This window comes from Amphiprion ocellaris, chromosome 16 (genome assembly GCF_022539595.1).
Source record: "Amphiprion ocellaris isolate individual 3 ecotype Okinawa chromosome 16, ASM2253959v1, whole genome shotgun sequence".
Lineage (NCBI taxonomy): Eukaryota > Metazoa > Chordata > Actinopteri > Pomacentridae > Amphiprion > Amphiprion ocellaris.
Window position 1 is genome coordinate 11,820,103 of NC_072781.1, and position 23,359 is coordinate 11,843,461.

General features: G+C 36.4%; 1 long non-coding RNA gene across 1 annotated transcript; it reads right to left on the reverse strand.

Moving 5' to 3' along the window:
* Positions 1–18,400: 18,400 nt before the first annotated feature.
* On the reverse strand, positions 18,401–21,972 carry LOC129350773 (uncharacterized). Its single transcript, XR_008604285.1, has 3 exons — positions 21,845–21,972; positions 20,842–20,942; positions 18,401–19,004 (listed from the first exon to the last, which is right to left on the reverse strand). It is a non-coding gene; the product is annotated as an uncharacterized LOC129350773 (long non-coding RNA).
* Between the last annotated feature and the right edge of the window lie 1,387 nt (positions 21,973–23,359).

A 23,359-nucleotide genomic window follows, 5' to 3' on the forward strand; every position in this document is an offset into this window, starting at 1 on the left:
CGGTGCATAGACTGTACATACATTTTTTTTCGTGAGTTTTCATGGTCAAAATGAGAGAACAGGTGGCCGGTCTTAAAATAAATCAATATTGATTTTTTATAGAGCGTCAAAGTTTTGCGAAGCCAGGGGGCGGGACTACTTGATTGACAGTCCGGTCTGGCGTGATTGACAGGTCCTATGGAGGAGGCAGCAGAGACTCTGCTTTCCTCGTTTGGATTAATTCTGACATAATAACTGTTGGTTTATTTATCGGTGGAGCAGCACAACATTTTCCACAGACAGTTTTCCTGCCCGCTGGCTTGTTTTAACCAGTTTTCTACCTTCGGCTGATTCTACCAGCAGACACTGAAAGGACTCTAATAGTTCGGTAAGTAAATGTTTATTTTCGTATCGGTTTAATGCACTTTATATGCAACTTTAGTGTCAGATGTAATGTGTGCCATGCACTCCAGATGTTGGTGGAGTTTGTTTCAGTGTGTGTCGACCAGAGAAGAAAGTTAGCATAGTAAATATTAGCTTTAATGTTAGCGATGCTAACCGAGCTAGCTGCTCAGTCGTAGCATGATTAAAGCTAACGTAGCATCAAGCTAATGTGTTGAGTTTCATGTAAACAGCTGAAGTGTGTTGTGTTTCTGTAATGTGGTTCATTAAGTTCATAAAACTGTGGCTGGTTGACATTAATGTAACGTTCAGGAAACTTAAATGTGATTAAAACAGTAACGTTAATGTTCTAGTTGTCAGTAATCAGCTTTAATTTGACACTGAAACAGACTCTGATAGTTTTAAATGACATCAGTTTCATTGATTTGTTGAAAATTGTCTCATTTGTTGTTGTGATGTTGCTGCTGATTCATTAAAAGCAGATGATCCGTGCTGAAGATATGTTTAGTCCTAGTATCAGAAGTACAAGAAGGAAAATTGAAGTTTAGTTCTGCTACATCAAAGATTTCAGGATTAAAATAACTAAATGAGTCTTAATGCCTCAAACTTTATTTTTACAATAAAGAAATAATGAAATAATCACAGATAATAAAAATATAAATAGCAGAGAAAACCTGAGAGAATAATTTCCTGAAAAGTCTGTGAAGGAAAAGCAGCTTTTTATCATGAAAGATCAGAATCAGCTCCAACATCTGCATCTGACAGCATCAAGTCAACCAGAAAGAAAAGAAATAAGAAAATGACTTCTTTCGGATCACATCTGTTCCGCTGCTCACAGGCTGCTGCTGCTCACATTGTTCACATTTATAGTCCACTTTTAAAAGTTCAGCAGACAGATGCTCTGCTTTGGAGTGTGACGATGTCGTTGGTGATGTGGAGTGTGAAGTTTCTGTTTCACCCACAGCGTGCTTTAGGGCAGCCAGGTCGGACTTGATGTTTGAAATACTGACCGACAGCTAGTGCTGGGCGATATGACGATACATACCGTTTTGATGGGTGTTAAACTTTCACTCAAAGCCGCCAGGAGCTGGGTCTTTAAAATAACCACCATCTCGTTACAGAGTGAAAGTAGCAATTCCTCATTAAGGTCAGAGATTGCAACGTCTGAGGGCCTCTTCAAAAGATGATGTAGTTGATGAAGGTGTTCTGGAGCAGGACCAGAGAGACCACAACCAAGCAGCCTTGAGATCTTAGGCAGCGTCTCCCTCGGGTGGGTGTCAACGGTGTTCACGGTCAGGTCTGTGGTAATCCCGTCAAAAAACAAAACAGAAAAAAATCTAGATTATAAATCAACATGTAACCAAAGCACTCTGTGTATAATGCCATAGTATAGGATGTAGTTCAGAAAATGTCAAAGTATAGTATACTTTTCAAGAATAACATAGTATGGCCTGTAGTTCATAGTATAGCATGTCGGCAAAAAAACACAACTGATTATTATGTGGTTCAAAAAGTACAAAATGATAGGATGTTGCCTAAAATTGTCATGTATGATATGTGGTTCAAAAAATGTCATAGTGCAGTATATTGTCAAAATAGTATGTTTTTCAAGAAAACATCAGAGTATATGTCGTCTAAAAAATGCCATAGAATGATATTTCATTGCACAAGTAAAAGTATAGTAATTTTTAAAACTGTTCAAATTCTTATATGTTGCTAAAAAACAAAAAAAAACTAAAACAAAAAAAACGTCATAGTAATATGTCAGTTTAAAAAGCCTATAGTATAGAGTGTCCCCAACAAACGTCATAGTATAGCATGTCGCTCTTAAAATGTCATAGCATGGCCTTTGGTCCAAAAAACGTCATAGTATAGCATGTCGCTCTAAAAACGTCATAGTATAGCATGTCGCTCTAAAAATATCATTGCATAGCCTTTGGTCCAAAAAATGTCACAGCATAGCATGTCGTCCAAAAAACATCATAGTATAGCATGTCGTCCAAAAAACATCATAGTATAGCATGTCTCTTTAAAATTGGCACAGTATAGCATGTCGTCCAAAAAATGTCAGAGTATAGCCTTTGGTCTTAAAACGTCATAGTGTAGCATGTCGCTCTAAAAACGTCATAGTATAGCCTGTGGTCCAACAAACATCATAGTTTAGCATGTCGCTCTAAAAACGTCATAGTATAGCATGTCGCCCAAAAAACGTCATAGTATAGCATGTCGCCCAAAAAACGTCATGGTATAGCATGTCGTCCAAAAAACGTCATGGCATAGCATGTCGCTCTTGAAACGTCACAGTATAGCATGTCGTCCAGAGAACATCATAGTATAGCATGTCGCTCTTAAAACGTCATAGTATAGCATGTGGCTCAAAAAACGTCATAGTATAGCATGTCGCGCTAAAAACATCATAGTATAGCATGTCACTCTAAAAACATCATAGTATAGCCTTTGGTCTTAAAACGTCATAGTGTAGCATGTCGCTCTAAAAACGTCATAGTATAGCATTTCGCCCAAAAAACGTCATGGTATAGCATGTCGTCCAAAAAACGTCATGGTATAGCATGTCGCCCAGAGAACATCATAGTATAGCATGTCGCTCTTAAAACGTCATAGTATAGCATGTGGCTCAAAAAACGTCATAGTATAGCATGTCGCTCTAAAAACATCATAGTATAGCCTTTGGTCCAAAAAACGCCATAGTATAGCATGTCGCACTAAAAACGTCATAGTATAGCATGTCACTCTAAAAACATCATAGTATAGCCTTTGGTCTTAAAACGTCATAGTGTAGCATGTCGCTCTAAAAACGTCATAGTATAGCATGTCGCTCAAAAAACGTCATAGTATAGCTTTTGGTCCAACAAACGTCATAGTATAGCCTTTGGTCTAAAAACGTCACAGTATAGCATGTCACTCAGAATATGTCATTGTATAGCATGTCGCTCTAAAAATATCATTGCATAGCCTTTGGTCCAAAAAATGTCACAGCATAGCATGTCGTCCAAAAAAACATCATAGCATAGCATGTCGTCCAAAAAACATCATAGTATAGCATGTGTCTTTAAAATTGGCACAGTATAGCATGTCGTCCAAAAAATGTCAGAGTATAGCCTTTGGTCTTAAAACGTCATAGTGTAGCATGTCGTTCTAAAAACGTCATAGTATAGCATGTCGCTTTAAAAACGTCATAGTATAGCCTTTGGTCCAACAAACATCATAGTTTAGCATGTCGCTCTAAAAACGTCATAGTATAGCATGTCGCCCAAAAAATGTCATAGCATAGTATGCCACCCAAAAACCGTCATAGTATACCATGTCACTCTAAAATTGTCATAGTATAGCATGTCGCTCTGAAAACGTCATAGTATAGCATGTCACCCAAAAAACATCATAGTATAGCATGTCACTCTAAAATTGTCATAGTATAGCATGTCGCTCAACAAACGTCATTGTATAGTATGTCGTCCAAAAAATGTCATCGTATAGCATGTCACTCTTGAAACGTCATCACACCACAGTAGCACCCTAAACTAAAACTACCAATGGGTTCCCTGTTTTCCTTTGTGAACAATTCAAAGGTCCCTCTCTATCTCCCCACACATCCACCAACCACTGGAACACATCTCCAAAGTTCTGCTGGGCCAGCTCAGCTTCCCCTCAGAAGAAGTTCCGCCAGATGAAGGAGCCTTTTGAGAGGCAGTTGGCATCGTGATTGGACTGTACTTTGGTCTGTTCCAATCCAGCTTCAGCTCCAGAGACGGCAGGCGGGACGAGTCAACGGAGACCGGGTGGACGAAGGCATGAAGCTGAGTACAATCCAGAAAACAACAGAGGAGGAGTGCAGGGCCAGAACAACCAGAGTAGCATCGTATGTCTCTTAGAAAACATCATAGTATAGCCTTTGGTGTGAAAAAACACCATCATATACATCGTATATTGTACAAATAACAAGTCAAAGGGACATACATTGTAGAATTGTAGTAATTGTGGGCTGACTGATTTACTGATTATCAGTATTTTATTTTTTACTGATTTATGGTAATAAATACATTTAAAAATGGCGCTACTTTGGCTCTGAACCTTTATCTACCTGTGGTCGCTCTGTCTTCTGGAGTGATTTGATTGGTTATACATCACGAGTAAAACTCCTTTAACTTAACATCTGTAAACAAAGAGTTTGTGTTCTTCGAAGTTTAACTCCAAGATTTTAAATACTTTCATTTACTGCAAATGAATATCGACTCCAAATTTCTCAGTAATAATCATTATCAGCCTTAAAAACCCACAAAACACCCCTCTATACTGGACCACACTTAGTACAGTCCGGTTCCCCCTTCTATAAATCTGCTTGGAATCGTCCACTTCCTGTTTGTCAAAGTGGCCTTCTACCTGGACAGGTTTTGTTGGAGCTCATGCAACAAACATTTTGGGTAACTGCACTTTAATATGGATGGATGACACTGAATTAGAGTCTGTTTTAATGAGACTGAGTTAAGATGTGTAGCTCTGTCATTAAATAGGAAAAAAGTCTGAAATGTTTGCTAGGTTAGCGTCCCACCTGTTCTTTGGCTCAGCTAAAGCTAACTCTCTCCAACTTCTGGATCTCTTGAGTTGCTTGTTGTTAAAATATCTTGCTAGAGGTGCTGAAGCTCAGAAAGTCTGAGATGTTTGTTCAAAATAAGCTCATTCTCAAGTCTTATCTGAACTGTCCTCTTTTGTTTGAACTTTCCCTAAACTTAAGAGTTAATGAAAGAGCGGCACATCCAGACTCAGTCTCATTTATGTAGAGATTAAACTTCAGTGTCATTCATTGATGTTAAAGTGCAGTTTTTCAAATATTTGTTGCACATGCTCCCGACCAAACCAGTCCAGGTGGAAGACGATGTGAAGAGAAAGCTCCAGAGGATGAATATCACACATTTACGTTGGAAATAAATGTCCTTTAATTTGATATTGTCATGCAAATGATGTTCAAATCTTTGAGTGTTTTGTTGATGTTGGTTTCTAAATGTTTTTTGACACTCTGCCCCAAAGATTAAAACCTTCTACGGCTCACAAGCTGCAACAATTCACACATTATCAACTATCTTTCTCACTAAACTAAGATAAAAAGTGAAAAACTGCCTGATTCTTGCATCATGAATGTAAATCTTTTTGGTTTTTATGACAGTAAACTGAATATATTTGGGTTTGACATTTTATAAACCAAAACAAGAAATGAATTACTGGAGAAAACAATCAACAGATTAATGGTCAAAGAAAATGTGTTTTCCAACATATATGGCTGAATTACTCCAACATTACAAGATACATACAATTTGAATTCAATTTTATTTATATAATGCCAATTACAGGTCAAATTGTCTCAAGACACTTTATTTTTATATTTTTTGTCATATTTAAAATATGACAACGAAGGAAATTTAAACTTCTTGACTAATCCAATTTATTATTTGGTTTTTAAGAAACTAATCAACAATTAAAATAACTTTCTCCACTAAAACTAATAAACATGAGGTCAAATAGAAGGAACAGTTTTAAATACTGCAGTCCCACGACGACAAGAATAAAGTTTGTCAACAAAAACTACATCTGCTGGTGGATTCCATTAAAGTCCCAATAAAGGATAATAAAGTGTGATACTAAAGGTTTGTGGTGCTAAAAATGTCAAAGTAAAGATATGAAGTTGAACATCTGGATGGAGGTTGATAAAAGTTGACCTTCTTTCATTTCTCTGGAGCGACTCCATGGATTTTATGGATGGTGGTTAAAGACCTGCTCTTCTAGTCATCGTCCTTCTAGTCGCTGTAAAAAGTCAGTCCATCTTGGCTGACTTCAACATCTCTTCATGACAACGTGTCCTGCCTCCGACCTGGTGGAAACTCCAGAAACTCGGGAAAACCCATGGAGACTCGAAAAACTTGTGGAGACTCGAAGAACTCATTGGGCAGGTGGTGGGGAGGTGGGGGAGTAGAAGGGGGAGGCCGCCACCCACTTCCCCGCCTACTCTCTGACCTGACTCCACCCAGACTCTGCCTTGGCTCCACCCATGTGGTCACTTTATTAACTACGATGCCAAAGGGACGACGAAATTACTTCTTTTCATCTGATCTGTAGCTCAGTGAGTTAAGGGTTTACCTGTGGAGTTGCAGGTTGCTGGTTCAAGACCAGACCCTTCTTAAATTTTATCAAAATCCTGACAAAGATGAACAAAGAAAAAGGCCAGTGGTGGGTCTTGAATCTGCAACCTTCCACTCTGTAGTCTCTCTTCTTATCCCCTGAGCTACTTGCTCAGATACTAATTCTTCTTTTTTTTGCGCATTTATCATCTATTTTTTGTCGTTTTCGAGGTTTTTTTGACTTGAGTCTCGTCTCGACAGTTTTTCACAGGAAGTTGCACTTCAGCCTTTGTGCTGGAGGGTTGAACCCTCAGTTCCAAGACTTTCAAAGCCTCCACACCTCCCGAGTCCTCAGGACCTGAGCTTTCAGACAGTCTGAGGGCTGAAATTTTCTAAGTCCCACAGTAGTTCTCTGTTAGATTTAACTTTCAGACAGCCCAAGGACCAATGTTCCCTCTAATTTTTCATGAGTCTGAGCAAACACACAAACTCCCTGAGCGTCCCTTGGACCACTGTGAGCAACATCAGACGTGTGCACTGTGGTCACACCAGCATCGCATCCATTCAAGTTACATGGTTCATTAAAAGAATCAAATTACAGCATTTACATTTCTGTTAAAACACTTTGTCAACAGGAGCCAGTTGAAGGCTGTAGTGATTTTAGTGACACTACAATGTATAAGAGTGAAGTTATTGAATATTTGTCTCTCTTTACTGTTGCAGCGGTTTTGCAAATTGCAGACGGACCCTGTTCACTCCATAGACACCAATGTTATTCCTGTAGCTTGAAAGACAGCTACTTTTGATAAAACTGGGCTTGTAGCACATTGTCTGCCTTGCAACGATGGGAAAGAGGCACCGTTTATGTTTTGACAACCTATATCAAATGAGTTATTGATGCTGGAAGCCCGAATCTGTGAATATCTTTCCAACTTTACTGAACTTGGGGCCACTACCACCTAAGGAGTGATATATTTAATTCTGAAAAAAGCATTTAGCCATACTTAAAGCTTTAAGTGCTTTATTAACACGGAACTAAAAAATTTGTATTGTTTTATTATCACAGGTTCTGTCTGAAAAGAGGTGGCATCATTTTAAACAGTGAAATCAAACTAATAAAATGTAATGACCAACCAGTGAGCAATACTGGATTCTGCAAAAACATAAACAACTTTTTTTAAAATCAAAATCTTATCTTAACACAGTTAATGTATTAACTTATTTATGTGTGTATGCATGTATTTATTGATTTATTTAGTACTGTTAACATATCAGAGTTCTGAGTGATTTTTTCTTAAGATAGGCAAAGGCCATTTACTGATTACATATAGGCTGTTAAATGTTTATTAAAAACTAAAAAGCTTTAAAAAAAAAAAAAAAAAAAACAACTTAGGCATTTGTTGAGTCACTAAAATACTGTAGAGTACAGACCACATCAGCATGATTATAAGCATCCTCTGGTAAATTAACAACCAGATACTGATGTCTCTCACCATATGGACTTCAGGAGATGACTGGGGGATGATAAACTGTGACCTACTGGTTGGGTTCTCTCTGTTCTCATGTTTCTTACATGTTTGTCCCCTGACAGCCGGGTCCTAATGTTTTTTGAGCAACACACCATACTATGACGTTTTTACAATGATGGTTCTACTATGGAACCAGTTTGACATGTTCAGGTGTTCTTTGTGTGAAAACTCAGAGATTTCAGGTTGATACCTGAAGAAGGTGGTTTTCAACTTTCTTTATTAACTTTCTGCTTCAACTTTAAACTAAATTTCCTTCACTAACCCAGCCCTCTGGACTTCCAGGAAGCTGTGTTCCTATTGGCTGTCCAGGTGGCTGCTTGGTGTTATCAGGAACACCTGAGCAGCTCAGTGTCTTCCTGCTTTATTTGGCTGCAAACATTTCCTCTGCTTCTCTTCACCACAGAACCGGGCTTGGTTTTGTTGCTTTAATTTGTTCTTTAGGCGTTGGCTTGCAGCTTCCAGCAGTAAAATCGGCTTTAATATGTTTCTTGGTGTGTTTTAGGGCTTTGTACTGGATAATTGTCTTGGTTAATGTGGTTCTTTAGCCACAGTTAGCACATGGTGCGAATGTGTGCAGTGATTAGTGGGTTTGATGCAGCTGAGTTGTGTCTTTATCTTGGCTGTAGTGAGTTCAGAGGTTTTTGGTCAGACACATTCTGTATTCTTGTTTGTGAACCAAGGTTGGTTGTCCAGAAGGTAAGAGTTCCTGTCCTGATTCTCTGTTCTCAGAGGTTCTCTGGTAGGCTGCAGGAGACTTTCGCGTTTGGGTTGTGCTAGTTTGGTTTTTGTATGGTTTCATTTGGACGACTATCTTGAGGCCCCTCCATGTGGTTTAGTGAGGTTTTCTGGAACAGTTCTACAAAGCAACCTGCAGCAGAAGAGACTTTGAGAGTTTTTAGGAAGTTCTGGAGACCAGACTTTAGAGCAGCAGAAACATTTGTCAGCAGTTTGAGCAGGAGAAGGTGAGCTTCAGAGTAGAAATGTACCAAGAGTTTGAGCAGGTTGTGAAGAGTCTGTAGTTCTTTGGTCTGAAAGCACAAGAAGAGTCGACTCATTAAAGGAGAAAACAGGAGATATTGTTGGTTCTTCTGTCGCTCTGCAGTTTCCTTAGACTGAATATCAAGTTTATATTTTAAATGATTTCCCAAGAAGACTTCAATAAACTCCCTCCATCCCTTGGACACAAAATATTTTGTTAAATTTTTTTGAGTTTTAATCAGAGTTTTAGCATAATTTTTTTTCTCTTTGCTAGTTTAGTTTTGTCATCTGTGTAAAAGGTGCTAAACAAATAAAGTTGAATTGATAAACTGAATAATTGATTAACTCATGATTGTGACAGAAATATTTTCGTTGTGATTTAAGGGTTTATTTCTTTTTTAAGGTTGGGGTTAAAATATTGACAGAAAAAGAAGATTAAAGAAATAAACTACATAACAAAAAGCAATTAAATCAAAGGAAAAAAAATTAATACAATAAAACTTTTAAAAAGGTTTATTCTTAAAAAGTATTTTTTGAATGTTTAATTATCGAAAATATTTTATCTGTAATTTTTAATATTTGTATTTGAAAAATTTTGTTTAATTTCATAATTACATGTATCTTTTTTAATTATCTAATTCAATATTTTGTCTGTTTAATATAGTTAAACATTAAATACAATTAAATTCTATTAAACAGACAAAATATTGAATTAGATAATTAAACAAGATACAATACATGTAACTATGAAATTAAACAGAATTTTTCAAATACAAATATTCAAAATTACAGATGAAATATTTTCGATAATTAAACATTCAAAAAATACAATTAAACAAGAGTATTAAACATTTAAAAAAATACATAACATTTAATTAGATTATTAAACCTTTAAAAAGACAAAGCATTTAATTAAAAAATTTAATGTTTAATTAGAAAATTACATCTTAAAGACAATAAAACTTCAAATAGGAATTAAACAGAAAATACCATGAAGCATTTAAAAAGAAAATTAAACATTAAAAGGTGGTAAAACATTTAAAAAGAAAAACCTTCAAGATTTAATCGAAAAATTAAATATTGGGAAAGAAAAGGAAATTTTTCAAACAAGCCGATAAAACATTTGAAAAGACAACAAACATTAAAAAGACAAAACATTTTGAAATCAAATCAGACATTAGAAAAGAATAAAAGGTGAGAAAAAAGCTAAACTAAACATTTAAGAAGAATCAAACTAAAGGCAAAGCATTTGAAAAGACACCAATTAGACTTTAGAAGATCAAATTAAACAGAAGAGACAATAAAACGATGAAAAAGAGCAAAAACATAAACGTCTTAAAGCGTTTTCTAGTCTGAAATGAAAACATCAAGTTGTTTCTTCAAACATTTCCTCTTTCTATGTTCTTGGTTTGATTGTGAACAGATTTACTAAGAACTCATTTCAGAAAACTGCTTTCCGGATAAAGTCTACTAGTATTTGAAGGCATTTATCAAACTAATGTTACCTTCTGATCTCTACAAACTTTACTGTTCAGTGAAGAGAATCAAAGTTAGTTGAGGATTTCTAAAAAACCCACAGGTGAAGGTCTGAGAAGAACTCAGATGGATGGTCTAAATGTGAAATCAAGACTCATGGTCACAAGTTTTAAGGCTTCTGTTAACCAGAAAGTTCAAACTAACAGAGAAGTACAAAGAAACTTTTAAAATTTCAGTCCTCAGACTGTCTGAAGGTTCAAACTAACAGCGAACTACTCAGGAACTTAGAAGATATCAGTCATTGGACTGTCTGAAAGTTAAATCTAACAGAGAATTACTGTGGGACTTAGAAAATTACAGCCCTCAGACTGTGTGAAAGCTCAGGTCCTGAGGACTCGGGAGGTGTGGAGGCTTTGAAAGTCTTGGAACTGAGGGTTCCACCCTCCAGCACAAAGGCTGAAGTCCAACCTCCTGAGAAAAACGGTCGAGTCGAGACTCAAGCTTAAAAAAAAAAATCGAAAACGACAAAAAATAGATGATAAATGCGCAAAAAAAAGAAGAATTAGTATCTGAGCAAATAGCTCAGGGGATAAGAAGACAGACTACAGAGTGGAAGGTCGCAGGTTCAAGACCCACCAGTGGCATTTTTCTTTCTTTGTCTTTGTCAGGATTTTGATAAAATTTAAGAAGGGTCTGGTCTTGAACCAGCGACCTGCAGCTCCACAGGCAAATCCTTAACTCACTGAGCTACAGATCAGATAAAAAGAAGTAATTTCGTCGTCCCTTTGGCATCGTAGTTCCTCAAGTGACCACATGGGTGGAGCTGGGGCGGAGTCTGGGTGGAGTCAGGGTGGAGAGTAGGCGGGGAGGTGGGTGGCGGCCTCCCCCCTCTACTCCCCCACCTCCCCTCACCGCCCACCACACCTTCCCCCGCCCGACGAGTTCTTCGAGTCTCTACGAGTTCTTCGAGTCTCCATGGGTTTTCCCCGAGTTTCTGGAGTTTCCACCAGGTCGGAGGCAGAACAAGTCGTCATGAAGAGGTGTTGAAGTCGGCCAGGATGGACTGACTTTTTACAGCGACTAGAAGGACGACCACTAGAAGAGCAGGTCTTTAACCACCATCCATAAAATCCATGGTGTCACTCCAGAGAAATGAAGGAAGGTCAACTTTTATCAACCTCCATCCAGATGTTCAACTTCATATCTTTACTTTGACATTTTTAGCACCACAAACCTTTAGTATCACACTTTATTATCATTCATTAGGACTTTAATGGAATCAACCAGCAGATTTAGTTTTTGTTGAGAAACTTTATTCTTGTCATCGTGGGACTGCAGTATTTAAAACTGTTCCTTCTATTTGACCTCATGTTTATTAGCTTTAGTGGAGAAAGTTATTTTAGTTGTCGATTAGTCTCTTAAAAACCAAATAATAAATTGGATTAGTCAAGAGGTTTAAATTTCTTACTTTGTCATATTTTAAATATGACAAAAAATGGAAAAATAAAGTGTCTTGAGACAATTTGACCTGTAATTGGCATTATATAAATAAAATTGAATTCAAATTGTATGTATCTTGTAATGTTGGAGTAATTCAGCCATATATGTTGGAAAACACATTTTCTTTGACCATTAATCTGTTGATTGTTTTCTCCAGTAATTCATTTCTTGTTTTGGTTTATAAAATGTCAAACCCAAATATATTCAGTTTACTGTCATAAAAACCAAAAAGATTTACATTCATGATGCAGGAATCAGGCAGTTTTTCACTTTTTTTTAATCTTAGTTTAGTCAGAAAGACCGTTGATAATGTGTGAATTGTTGCAGCTTGTGAGCCGTAAAAGGTTTTAATCTTTGGGGCCGAGTGTCAAAAAACATTTAGAAACCACCATCAACAAAACACTCAACAAAGATTTGAACATCATTGAAGGGAAATCCAACTTTTGCATGACAATGTCTAATTAAAGGACATTTATTTCCAACGTAAATGTGTGGTATTCATCATCTGGAGCTTTCCCTTCACATCGTCTTCCACCTGGACTGGTTTGGTTGGGAGCACGTGCACCAAATATTTGAAAAACTGCACTTTAACATCAATGAATGACACTGAAGTTTAATCTCTACATAAATGAGACTGAGTCTTGATGTGCTGCTCTTTCATTAACTCTTAAGTTTAGGGAAAGTTCAAACAAAAGAGGACAGTTCAGATAAGACTTGAGAATGAGCTTATTTTGAACAAACATCTCAGACTTTCTGAGCTTCAGCACCTCTAGCAAGATATTTTAACAACAAGCAACTCTAGAGATCCAGAAGTTGGAGAGAGTTAGCTTTAGCTGAGCCAAAGAACATGTGGGACGCTAACCTAGCAAACATTTCAGGCTTTTCTCTGTGAATTCTGAGAAATAATTTACTATTTAATGACAGAGCTGCACATCTTAACTCAGTCTCATTAAAACAGACTCTAATTCAGTGTCATCCATCCATATTAAAGTGCAGTTACCCAAAATGTTTGCTGCATGAGCTCCAACAAAACCTGTCCAGGTAGAAGGCCACTTTGACAAACAGGAAGTGGACGATTCCAAGCAGATTTATAGAAGGGGGAACCGGACTGTACTAAGTGTGGTCGAGTATAGAGGGGTGTTTTGTGGGTTTTCAAGGCTGATAATGATTATTAGTGAGACATTTGAAGTCGATATTCATTTGCAGTAAATGAAAGTATTTAAAATCTTGAGTTAAACTGAGAAGAACACAAACTCTAACAGAAAACTTTCTTGATACGTTTTTGTTTTGTTTACAGATGTTAAGTTAAAGGAGTTTTATTCGTTACGTATAACCAATCAAATCACTCCAGAAGACAGAGCGACCACAGGTAGATTAAAGTTCAGAGCCAAAGTAGCGCCATTTTTAAATGTATTTATTACCGTAAATCAGTAAAAAATAAAAAACTGATAATCAGTAAATCAGTCAGCCCACAATTACTACAATTCTACAATGTATATCTCTTTCCTTTGACTTGTTATTTGTACAATATATGATGTAAATGATGGTGTTTTTTCATAACAAAGGCTGTACTATGATGTTTTCTAAGAGACATATGATGCTACTCTGGTTGTTCTGGCTCTGGACTGCTGCACTCCTCCTCTGTTGTTTTCTGGATTGTACTCAGCCACATGCCTTCGTCCACCAGGCCTCCGTTGACTCGTCCCGCCTGCCATCTCTGGAGCTGAAGCTGGACTGGAACAGACCAAAGTACAGTCCAATCACGATGCCAGCTGCCTCTCAAAAGGCTCCTTCATCTGGCAGGAGGCGGCACTTCTTCTGAATGGAAGCTGAGCTGGCCCGGCAGAACTTTGGAGATGTGTTCCAGTGGTTGGTGGATGTGTGGGGAGATAGAGAGGGACCTTTGAATTGTTCAGAAAGGAAAACAGGGAACCCATTGGTAGTTTTAGTTTAGGGTGCTACTGCGGTGTGTTTTTGGGTTTTAAGAGGTGAACAGGAAGAGTTTTGTTTCTCGTATTGATTATCTTTTACTTTGTTCCTGGTTGGAATGCCCATCAAAGTCAACATGAAGTTCACTTTTAGTTCTGTTTATTTATTTTTATTTTACTAACACCCATTTGTTTTTAACCCTATACTATAGGCTTTTTTAATTGACATATTACTGTGACCTTTTTTTTGTTTTAGTTTCTTTTGTTTTTTTTTAGCAACATATAAGAATTCAAACAGTTTTAAAACTTACTATACTTTTACTTGTGCAATGAAATATTATTCTATGGCATTTTTTAGATGACATATTATACTCTGATGTTTTCTTGAATTACATACTATTTTGACAATATACTGCACTATGACATTTTTTGAACCACATATCATACATGACAATTTTAGGCAACATCCTATCATTTTGTACTTTTTGAACCACATAATAATCTATGTTTTGTTTTTTTTTCTTGCCAACATGCTGTACTATGAACTACAGGCCATACTATGTTATTCTTGAGTAAAGTATACTATACTTTGACATTTTCTGAACTACATCCTATACTATGGTGTTATACACAGTGTGCTTTGGTTAGATGTTGATTTATAATCTAGATTTTTTTCTGTTTTGTTTTTTGACGGGATTACCACAGACCTGACCGTGAACACTGTTGACACCCACCTCAGGGAAACGCTGCCTAAGGTCTCAAGGCTGCTTGGTCGTGGTCTTTCTGGCACGTACTCTTCCAAGATGAGCCGGGAAGTTTAACACTGATGGAATGACACCAGGTCTAAGCTGACAAACTTCCAATTCCTCCTCAACCCATAATCTCTGGGAAACCTACATGGAGTAAGAAAAGTAGACAGAGAAGTAATTAAGTCTGTACACAACATATTAAAAAGAAATCATGCTAATAAATTAAGTACAAAGAACCGAATTCGCCAATATACTGGAGACCAGAGCTATTTAATTTGATAAGTATAACCTTGTTTAGTAACATTTCAATTATTTGAGAGCAGTCCTAAAGAACTGCCTGTAATCCCAATCATAAAATGGGTTTGGAGGAAGAACATAGATGGTAATCTGGATATATATGAGTTAGGCTTTATAACTACTATTGGTAGTATTGGTGGTAGTAATAGCAATGTGTCTACTACTACTAGTAGTGGTAGTACACTACTGCTGCTGATACTGGCACTGCTACTACAACTTGTAATACTATTACAAATGCTGATACTACTTCTACAACTCTAACAGCTATTTTATACTACTACTGCTGCTTGTACCTTTAGTATTACTACTACTGCTTGTACAACTATACTACAGCTACTATTAATCGTCTGGTATTAGGTTGTCAAGCTGCTAGCTCGCCTTAGCGTTTTGCTAGTGGCTAACTAGTTAGCTCTCATAGACTGGAAGCTCTCAACAAGATTTCATAATGAAAAAAGAGCCAAAAGCTGTTCTTACCTATGAAAAGTCATTCTAAGTTTCCTTTCCTTCTGAGTTCGACCCGTCTCTGCGTCCTTCACAATGACCCTGATATCTTCTAAGTTCCTGAGTAGTTCTCTGTTAGTTTGAATCTTTCCTCAGTCCGAGGACTGAAATCCTAAAAGTTATTGAGTAGTTCTCTGTTAGTTTGAACCTTCAGACAGTCTGAGGACTGAAATTTTAAAAGTTTCTCAGTACTTCTCTGTTAGTTTGAACTTTCTGGTTAACAGAAGCCTTAAAACTTGTGACCGTGAGTCTTGATTTCACATTTAAACCATCCGAGTTCTACTCAGACCTTCACCTGTGGGTTTTTTAGAAATCCTGAACAAACTTTGATTCTCTTCACTGAACAGTAAAGTTTGTGGAGATCAGAAGGTAACATTAGTTTGATCAACGCCTTCAACTACTAGTAGACTTTATCTGGAAAGCAGTTTTCTGAAATGAGTTCTTAGTAAATCTAGATGTTTTCATTTTAGACTAGAAAACACTTTAAGATTTTTATCTGTTTAATTTGATCTTCTAAAGTTTAACTGGTGTCTTTTCAAATGTTTTGTCTTTAGTTTGATTCTTCTTAAATGTTTAGTTTTGCTCTTTTCTCACCTTTTACTCTTTTCTAATGTCTGATTTGATTTCCAAATGTTTTGTCTTTTTAATGTTTAATTGTTGTTTTTTCAAATGTTTTATCGGCTTGTTTGAAAAATTTCCTTTTCTTTCCCCGTGTTTAATTTTTCGATTAAATCTTTAAGGTTTTTCTTTTTAAATGTTTTGCCACCTTTTAATATTTAATTTTCTTTTTAAATGTTTCATTGTATTTTCTGTTTAATTCCTATTTAAATTTTTATTGTCTTTACAATTTAATTTTCTAATTAAACATTTAATTTTTAATTCAATGTTTTGTCTTTTCAAAGGTTTAATATTTTTTATTTTATTTTTTAAAAATGTTTACTATTATTCTTGTTTAATTGTATTTTTTAAATGTTTATCTAAAATATTTCATCTTTAATGTTTCATATTTTTGTTTAAAAAATTTGTTTATTTTCATAATTACATGTTTTGTATCTTCTGTGTAATTATTTAATTAAATATTTTGTCTGTTTAATATAATTTAATTGTATTTAATGTTTAATTTTCTTTTTAAAAGTTTTGTTGTATTAAATGTTTTTTTTCCTTTGATTTAATTGCTTTTTTAAAATGTATTTTGTTTGGTTTTTTTCTGTCAAGATTTTAACAACCTTAGAAATGAAACAAACCCTTAAATCAAAATATTTCTGTTGTCACAATAATGAGTTAGTCAATTATTCAGTTTATCAATTCAGCTTTATTTGTTTAGCACCTTTTACACAGATGACAAAACTAAACAAGCAAAGAGAAAAAACTATGCTAAAACTATGATTAAAACTCAAAAACATTACAAAAAAAAAAAAAATAAAAAAAAAATTAACATCGTAATTAAACGTGTCCAGGGGATGGAGGGAGTTTATTGAAGTCTTCTTGGGCTCACATGGGAAATCATTTAAAATATAAACTTGATATTCAGTCTAAGGAAACTGCAGAGCGACAGAAGAACCAACAATATCTCCTGTTTTCTCCTTTAATGAGTCGACTCTTCTTGTGCTTTCAGACCAAAGAACTACAGACTCTTCACAACCTGCTCAAACTCTTGGTACAGGACCTCACCACACGGGTCAAGAAGGTTTCTGTCTCATTTCTACTCTGAAGCTCACCTTCTCCTGCTCAAACTGCTGACAAATGTTTCTGCTGCTCTAAAGTCTGGTCTCCAGAACTTCCTAAAAACTCTCAAAGTCTCTTCTGCTGCAGGTTGCTATGTAGAACTGTTCCAGAAAACCTCACTAAACCACATGGAGGGGCCTCAAGATAGTTGTCCAAATGAAACCGTACAAAAACCAAACTAGTACAACCCAAACGCTAAAGTCTCCTGCAGCCTACCAGAGAACCTCTGAGAACAGAGAATCAGGACAGGAACTCTTACCTTCTGGACAACCAACGTTGGTTCTCAAACAAGAATACAGAATGTGTCTGACCAAAAACCTCTAAAGACTCACTACAGACAAGATAAAAACCTGTAAACTCTCAGGCAGCTTTTGTTAGTTTGTCTATAATTCTATCATCATGTTCTGGAACCAGGACTCTGCAGAAGTTCCTTCAAACAGATAGTTGTGTTTCTCTTTAAGGCCTCAGGTTTGAACATACAGCAGAGGATTAGAAAGGAGTGATTTTAATATTTAAATCAGATCAGTAAATGTTTCGAGTAAAAATGATTAAAATTCTGATTTAGATAGATTTGTGTCAAGTAATATTGTAGTCTCACTTAAATATATCGAAATGAGTTCAGTGTATTTACATTTTATAGAATATTTGATTTCTTAATCTCAATACTGTAGGGTCTGACCCTAAATATTATAATAATGATGTCAATTTAAATAATATTTTAGTGCAGACTCGTAAACTTTAATCAGCTAAACTTACATAATAAATATCACTGTACAATCTTAACCTGAACATTCATATTATTGAGGTAAATTTACATAAATCATGATATTCTAGAGTCTTAACTGGAATATTTCTAACAATCGTTTTGTATTGTGCTGATAAACAACAATAACTCGACTTTCAGATAATATTTGTTGTCTGTGATCGTGAGACTAAATTCCTCCACATTCTGGAACTGGACTGCATTTCCCAAAATGGAAACATGGACAGAATTTAACACTCATGTATCCATGGCAACGCTAACGTTTCTGCTTCTTACCAAAGTTCACAACACAAGTAAAGATTTTAATGTAAAACTTCAGGGATGACTGCTAACCATAAGTATTCTGATCAATACTTCATGATCAATATCAGGACAGATGTTACAATTCCAGCTGTTCCATTAGACTGCAGTTATTCACAGAGAAATTAAAACATCACATTCCTCATAAAAACTAGATGGGACTTTTATTAAATAAAGTGTTGGTGAATAAAGAGTGTAAAAAGTGCAAAGCAGCTCCATTAAATCAGGAGATGTGAGACTTCCACAGCATGGATCACCATCTGCTGTGTTGATTCATAGCTGAATGTCAGAATGAACTGAGATAGAAAAGCTGCTTTGAGCTGCAACATTACGGTCTGACAATCCAACACCATCACAGTTTTCATCTGGTTGTTTTGCTCCAACATGCTGTGAAGTTCAGTTTTTACCTGAATCAATACAGAGATTCTATTTCCAACCAAGACTGGAATAAAAATTAGAATGTTATGAGGTTATTAATGCAACTAAATCCTTTCAGATGGAAGGATTTACTTCTAAGTTCTAATTCAAGTTTCAGTTGGAGCACATTGCATTCACAAAGAAAAACAGCGAAACCTTCATAGTAACATTTAATAAACCTAAAGCTTCCCTGTTGGCTCATTGGTGGAGTTTGTTACTGAGCATCTGAACCTTAAATCCAGTGAGACGACCATCTTCAGTTGAGGCCAGTCAGAGAACTTCAAGACCTTCCATCAGCTGGACCAGATGTGGCATCATCTCCCTCTGAACATCTGGATGACAGGAGAAAAGACAGAAATCAAACACAGATCACAGAAATACAATTTATTCACTTTCATCATTTTATAAAAGTAGCATGAACTTTATTAAAATGTGACAATAGTGATGAAAGTAAATGTTTTTATCTCGTGTTGAAGCTGAATTTAAAGTCAATTTTAATGACAGTTTATCCTGAGAGGAGTGAGAATGGAGCTTTTCTTTCCTTTTTAGAATATTCCCTCAAAATATTCTGTTTATTATTGGCTTTAGAAGCATTTTTCGTTACTTATTTATTTTTAGATACCTCAGACTGATGCACTTTGCTGGTTTGCAGATAATTTCATGCACAATGACAATAAAGATCTTCTATTAGAACATATTTTGTTAAAACAAGAACTGCAAACCTTCTCAACCATCTCTCAGTCTGCAAAATTCCAACTGCGACCAAGAATAATCTGATGTAGTTATTATTATAATCTTTACTGAACCAGCCCTGGAATTAATAAAAATCTGTATATGGATATGATTTCCTCTGATGGGACCACTATGGAAGCTGTAGTAACAATTAACTATCCTTTGAAGGGAAAGATTGGGTCTTCATTCAGGTGGATAAAAAAAATGCTCTCCCTTAAAAAAAAAAAAAAACTGCATACAATAAAGTAAATCTCTTCTGCACTGCACACATACTACACTTTTGTATAACTCTGGATGTCAGAGTAAAGGCAGACAGATCCACCAATCAGCCACAACATTCTGACCACTGACAGCTGAAGAGAACAACATCCATCATCTTGTTCTAATGTAACGTTCTGCTGGGAAACCTTGACGTTCGTGTGGATGTTTGACATGTACCACCACCTAAACACTGCAGGACAAACAACCCCCTAGTCTCCATGGCAACAGCAGTCCTTGATGCCAGCTGCCACCCTCAGCAGGGCAAACGAAAACTGCTCAGGAGTGGTCTGAGTAACATGACAGAGCTAAGTTGTTCACCTGGGTTCCACACTCCCCACATCCAGATCTGATGGAGCATCTGTGGGATGGTCCAGGATCAGCCTGGTCTAGGTAGGACCCACCCTGTAACCCACAGAATCCACAGGACATCCCCAGAGGTTCTGATGAACCACTGGGTCAGAGGAGTTTTAGCAGCATAAAGGGACCAACACAGTATTAGTCAGGTGGTCAGAATGTTATACTGTTATATTGTCATGCTGATTATATGATCAGTAAATGTTACCATCAATTATAACGTCCACATTGATCAGGAAAAAAACACTATCAGTTCATTCAGAAACTGTGGGGTTAAACCTAAAAACACAGACCTCAACAGCAGTTTGTTTCAAAGCAGAACACCAGCCGGTTTTCACTAAAGAAGCTTTCAAAGCAACAATTAAATGACAATTTTGTTCTCATTAAGTTCAGAGTCAGCCAAAATAATGTATATACATCAGGAAAAGAAAAACTTTTATAAATATTTCATTTGTATAAGTACTTCTACACATATAGATTCCTCTTTCAAAGTTTGATCAAATCACGATAACTCTGTGTCCTGTTGTACGATGTTTTCCCAACAGATGGCATTATCCTCATGAATGGAGCATCAATAAGTGACGTCTACAACAGAACAGAAATGTCTGGAAGCCAGTGGCCACCACTTTGAGCACCTCTTGTAATTGTAGAGGCCAAAGATAACTTTTATTAATCTCGTGATTTCTGAATAAATTTGGTATTGAAATATTTATGCAAGTTTTTCTTTTCCTGATGTGTGTAAACATTATTTTGGCTGACTCTGTATGATGGGTTTCTGACAGGTCACCAGGCAACATCTTTTTATAATAATGACAAACATACCTGCATTCTACAGGAGTGATTTTCCTCATGTGCAGGTAAAGATGTGTGAGGAGCTTAGAGATGACAGGAGCAGGAGTCATCCTCACTAATTCAGCTTCCACCTAGAAACAGAAAGACCACAAACAAACACACTGACATACTCTCAAACGTTCAACCTCACAGCCTCAAAATATCTGTTTAGGAAGTGTTGTGTTTCTAAATTCTGCTGAAAGCATTGACAGACTTTCTCTTACAAGGTTGTGTAAAAAGCAGCCTGTCCTCTGAGCTACTGAGAAATCTTCCTGAACAAAGTTTCTACGTGTAAATCGGCTCAACAAAAACTAAAGCCTCAGTCAGAGATAACAGGTATTGCAAATTATAAACAACTTTCTTTATTAACTCAGACTTTCTACTTCAACCTCACATAAAAAGGAGAGCTTAACTCATCGGGTGACTGAAAATGAACGGCTTGTGCAGTTCTAGATCCAAAAGTAGGATGTTTCAATAAAATACATATAATACAAATACATGCAATAATAAATAAATACAACGGCTGGTTGTCAGTTTATTCACTATTAATGTCACTTTATATACTGGATTGAACTTGAGCAGTGGAAGAGAGAAGGAATTTAATGAAATTATGGAGATTCAGAGAGGTAATGTTGCGCAATGTTAAGTTAAGCATGGTTTAATTCAAACCAGCTGAATATTAAACTTCAGTGCAGCTGAATGGGTTTCAGTTAACCTTAAAGTAAAATAACTTTTTTAAAAACTAAAATATACAGCAGAGAAATACAGGTTGAGAAGGTCATTCTAATAATGAGGACAGCTGTGGCAGCAACTAACAGGTGTTCAGCGGTAAGTTAGCCAACTGTGTTAATTAGCCCGCTAGCTAACTTAGCCGCTTAGCTAGCTAACGCGTCCGGACCAACTGCTCAAACACGACAAAACACAACTCTTCACAAGTCGCTGACTTAACGTACAACAAAACAACGCTATTGGTTAGAAGTATTTATCTTCTTACCGTGTTTTACTCCAAAAACAAGGTCAACAGCAGCCAGAGACGCTACCAGACGTGACGACCATAGGCACATATAATACTAGATACGCTAGCGCGCTGTCTCCTATATTATCTATGGTCTGACCAATCGCTGCTCTCTGGCTCCGCCCTCCGAGAATCTTGCTGTCGTTTGGCTCCACACTTGCTGATGACCACTTCCGGTCCCACAAAATAAAAAAACGGACCTTTTTTCGTTTCTGTCTCTTACTGATTTTATTTTTTTGTTATTCTAAATATAAAATGAAAATCAAAGCATTTTTTAAATTTCGTATATCCCTTTTTGATCATGAAAAGGAAAAATGCCTTGTATTTCAATTTTAATTTTTGTATTTTAAAACGAAAATCAAATAACCACTCATTTTTTGTTTTTCAATACCCGCTTCAGAATGGAAAATCCAATTACCAAATCCGTACACAGACCTATATGCTACAATATAAATTTCTGTTTTACCTTCATATCAAACCCCGCTGAAATTTGTGAAACAATGGAAGTCGTTTTCTTTTTTCATATCTTGTCTTCAATGATAAAGCAAGATACAATGTTTAGTATTTATGTACACCTTAAATACACAGATGTATAGACTGATTTGTATTTATCTTCTATATTTTTGTCAAATCTATTTTTCATTTAATTTTAGTTTGTTTTCTGCTCATAGGACCTTTTCATAGCTCTAAAAAAAACCATAAAATGCCTCAATTCCCCTGCTTCAGCTTGTGAAACTTAATGCAAGTCTGTCCAACAAATTTACAAGATAATGTCACCTTCATCGTTTGTATACTTTCCTCATTCACAACATTACGGTTGTTTGTTTTGCCACAGCCATTTTCAAGGTAGAGAATTTCTTTTTCTTTCTTTTTTAAAAAAGCATCAAACTGCTAATCTGGGGAAATATTACGGCTGTACCTGGATGACTGATTCTAAATTCCATTTCATTTTCATTTTCAGTCACTGATGACTGGGAAGTACCATGAAGTACGCTTAAAAGTAATTCAGCTTCACCTTTGCCAGAGGTTGTCTCATCATAAATGTGGCTGATGCTGAGTCATTGACTTCATTCATTAGCATGATAAATAACTTGGCATTTTATGAGAAAGGTGATGCAGCATTGCATTTGGCAGTGGTGACCAAGGTGCTGAAAGACTGGTTCGCCCACAGGGTTTTTCCTGGCTCAGAACAGGCCTTTGGGGGGCGACTATGCATGACATTAAGCATCATCACTCCATTTACAGGAAAGACAATGAGTTTGCATTAGCTCACTAGACAGAAGTCAATGAATCTTCCTGTTATTTCTGACCATTTGAGAAACAAAAATGTATATTGTGCTGAAGTTATTGTCAGTTCTAAAACCTCTAAAATTCCTCTTGAAAATCTAGGTCAGGAAAAACCCCTGACCACCTTAACACCACCATATTATTGTCCTGAGGAGCAGCACTGTTAAAAACACACAGTGCAGATTGTACTTCTATACCCAGCTGAGC